Genomic DNA, 3926 nt, shown 5'->3' with positions numbered 1-3926 from the left:
CCCAACTTGACTATTCGAGCAGATTCATTTACACCTTACTGCATATAATCAAATTTATCATTTGAGTGGTTTCTATAAAAGAAAAACACAAAATGCTATTCGATATGATAATGATCACAAAAGTAAACAACAACATGGTGCTTTGACGTAATCATGAATTTCAACGTGATGAATGACATTGATATCAGTTTAAAAAAAACCCCGACAACATGGTGCTAATTCAAACAAAATGAACAATCTAATCAGATGACTAAAGAATCTTTTCCTTTCCTCTTTGATGAATGATAGTGATCTATTGTTAGACAAATATTTTCCTTTCCTCTTTGATTTTTGTGACAATGAAAGTTTAACTATGATGCCATATAATGAGGAAAAAACAGTCTTTTTAAGGGATCCATTTCAAGGGAGTCACAGGAACATTCTTCTAATTGCAACATGTGATTTATGAGGGCTCAACTTAGTCAATGCTACACATATACCAAAAAAGTTGGCATCAACAAGGTAACTTTCTATATTTCATTTCCTTAATTGATCGCTAAGGCAGGACTACAATGCTAAGACTTTTACGGTGCCTTACATAATACGCTAAACATTGATGTTTTCACCATAGAGTCAAAGCATCAATAGACAAAGACCATGTAAAAACGCTTAGTAAATTAACTACTTTCCCAGACAAGTATTAAATCTCGAAAAGTAGAATAGAGACCTTACTTTTTGATTCTTTGGAGTGCTCTTACTCAACTGCTTGAAACTTCAAGAATGCCATGAACACCTACTGATATGTTTGCGAACCTGCTTGAGAATCCCAAATCAGACCTTAAAAATGTCATGTTCAGATCATGTGACAGACCACCTTAATCTTTGGAAAAAATCTTTTTACGCTATAAGGCTGTCGTCAACCTTAAATGAATGAGCCTATGCCTACTGCCCGTGCTTGTTTTCTAGGCATCTGGATTATCTTGTGCAATAAATTTCAGTTTCCTATGCCAAAATCTCTTGAGTCTTCCATGCCATTGCATGAGGATGAGAAAGAACATCATGAAGTAGAAGTGGTACGAAATCTTTCTGCTTGGTACGAAATCTTTCTGCTTGGCATCAATTACACATCCTGAAACCATCATATCTTCTGTTAGCAAATCTAATCTAGTGATAAGTCATTTCAAACAATTGAAAGGCCTTTGTTAATGCTTCTACATTAAGGTCATATCTATTAAACTAGTGACTAGAGAGCACTGGTAATAAAGTACGAAAAAACGTGCATATTTTTCGATCAAACCTTCAGCAATTACAATCCACAACGCGCCTGTCACTTTTTAGTATAACCTCCAACCATTGTAGGTCAAGCGACCAAACTCTTCTCTTGCATTTGAGCAAAGAAACACCTAGCATCTATAAAACACCAACACAGAATGCCATATATGTGTTAGACACTCTGGGGACACACGTGGCGTGTCCATTATATTTTTAAAATTTTTGGACACCCATAGAGACACGATAAGGTGGTTTTTACAACTTCTATTAACTTTTCTGGGGTAATATCTTTAAAACTTTAAAAGCATTAGGCCAAAAGTGTAATATAAAATATATATATATATATATATGTATGTATTTACATACTATAGGCAGACACCATTGGTCGATAATGCACTCGATTGGTATCATAACCAAGTACTAAGTGGTTACAATGTAGGTTTCACATTTAACAGATTCAACCATGTCCCATGCTTGTTCGTCTCCCTATTTTTTAAGAATTGTCGTGTCTTGTATCTGTGCCCATCTCACCCATTGTGTCCATTTACGTATCCTTACTACATAGCCTAGCCTTATTAACTTCACTCACTTTGATCTAACAAACATCATTTATAGACCAATATTCAGCATTTCTAATCGGCATTCTGATAAAGTATTCTTTTGTAGATTCAAACTTCTAAGCTTCACAGAAACCCGATATCACCACATTCCAACCTCCACCTGCATGGATTTGCATCACTTCAAATGAAAATGTAGCAACATTGATATCGCCATTCTCCATGTACCCAGAAATCATCAAATTCCAAGAGGCCAAGTTTTGACAAGCATTTCTCAAAAAGAGCTTTTGTTTCTAGTTTCCACTATGTCATTGGTCTTGACATATCCACAAATCATGGTCATCTAGAAAATCACATTCCTCACTGCTTTTCTTTTAGTTGCAAGGAAAAGAGAAGAGAGAATGGGAATGTTTAACTTTCCAGCATTTTTAATGTGTTCAGTTAGTAGAAAAGTTGTGGGACACACTCTATAACTTTCCCGCTAAGATTAGGTTTCCCTCCAAATTTGTTCAGCAAAAAACACGAGATTTTGCAGAAATCTTCTTTCTACGCTAGTTTCTATTAATTAAACTATTACTTTTTAACTTTCTCTTAGATTTATGATATCAAGTAAATGCATAAAGAAAAATACGTTTCATTTTCCTTTACTTCATCTCAATATAAAATTCTCAGGAATAATTTTTCTGCACTAATTTCTCGACCAGAAACGGAGCCTTAAACAAATCATGACTAGCATCTAGCCTAGCACTATTTCTGCAGGCAGAATCGTCGAATTCCAACAAATTGCATCTTTTTCATGCATTTCATCAAAAACCCGTCTATATAAATCAACTTTACCACACCTCATAGACAGATCAAGATTTGCATTCTACAACAACAAATCATACCCATGTGCATTTTTCAAGAAAACCCCATATAGCACCTCTCCATCTTTTAAACTTTGTTTGTCGAGCTAAAGTTTTTAGCCCTAAACAAATAGCGAAATTGAAAGGTTCAAAATATTCACTCAGCATACAAGAGAACATACCTACATCTTCTTTGTATTCAAAGTTTCCAAAGCACCCATGAATCACTGATGGCAAAACAAAAGAATTTGGTTGGGAGATTCCGTCGAACAGCTTGTGGGCAGGGTCAGTGATACACTGATACACATGTATACAAAGGAGGGGAGAGAGAGGATAATAGCTAGTGGGGGAAACTACGAGAGACACGCGTCTAGAGGCCGGAACACCAGCAGCCGTCGCAACTTGGTGGTGCTAGCAGTGGTGGAGATGTCAATGTGCTGCTAGCTAAGCTACCCATGGCCGTTGTTGGTCGCTGGGGGTCCAAGATCTGATGGAGAGAAAGAGAGAGAGAGAGAGAGGAGATGTCCCCCCTTCTCGATCTGGAATTTTTGTAAAGGGGTATGGGATTAGGGCGCGGAGGAATGGCGTTGTATTTTTTAGTGGAACGCTATTTTTGAGTTAATGAACGCTGTTATAGATAGGGCGCGAGGACTTCCTTCTTTTTCTCTTCATGAACGCTATAAATGTATCCCTACAACAGCATTCCTAAAAGAACGCTATAATCTAATGCTATAAAAACTCCTATTTGTTGTAGTGAGTCTGGCTCAATATTACATTATAATCTTAACAAAAGTACTTTTTTTCAACAAAAGGAAGGGGAAACAAGGGTTCCTATCTACTGCTCCGCTTGTTCCTCGATCTTGGCTAGCTCCTCGGCTTCGAAAGCTTCCAAGGTGTAAAGTTCACCCTGTTCATCTATAAGATCTGACACATTATACCAGCGTCGCCACCAATATAATATGTTAGGGTCACCAAAGGTAACACCGTGAGCTACGAAAGCTCAATAGAATAACCCATACCCACTAACCCATAACTTACACATAATAGGGCATAGAATCAGTGAGATCCACATAGTACATGCGTATTTAACAAAACAATTAACAATGACATATCCGCATTCACTATTCAAACTAACGTTGGTGTCCATGATTTTCTAAGTTTCTCCTACGCGACTTGTCGTGGACCGTGTCTCCATTTATCACTTATCAAATCAACATTTCTAAAATCGTTTTAACACACCCAACCTCGGTTCTGCCGTTTCGGTCTCCCGAGT

At 37.2% G+C, this 3926-nt stretch overlaps 1 long non-coding RNA gene across 1 annotated transcript; it reads right to left on the bottom strand.

Moving 5' to 3' along the window:
* Positions 1–293: 293 nt before the first annotated feature.
* Positions 294–3405, bottom strand: LOC131322545 (uncharacterized). The gene is made up of 3 exons (XR_009198879.1): positions 2836–3405; positions 1277–1389; positions 294–1088 (listed from the first exon to the last, which is right to left on the bottom strand). It is a non-coding gene; the product is annotated as an uncharacterized LOC131322545 (long non-coding RNA).
* Between the last annotated feature and the right edge of the window lie 521 nt (positions 3406–3926).

Source organism: Rhododendron vialii, chromosome 4a, assembly GCF_030253575.1.
Source record: "Rhododendron vialii isolate Sample 1 chromosome 4a, ASM3025357v1".
NCBI classification, from domain to species: Eukaryota; Viridiplantae; Streptophyta; class Magnoliopsida; order Ericales; family Ericaceae; genus Rhododendron; species Rhododendron vialii.
Note: the sequence above shows the minus strand (reverse complement) of the source record. Positions and strands in the feature narration are given on the sequence as shown.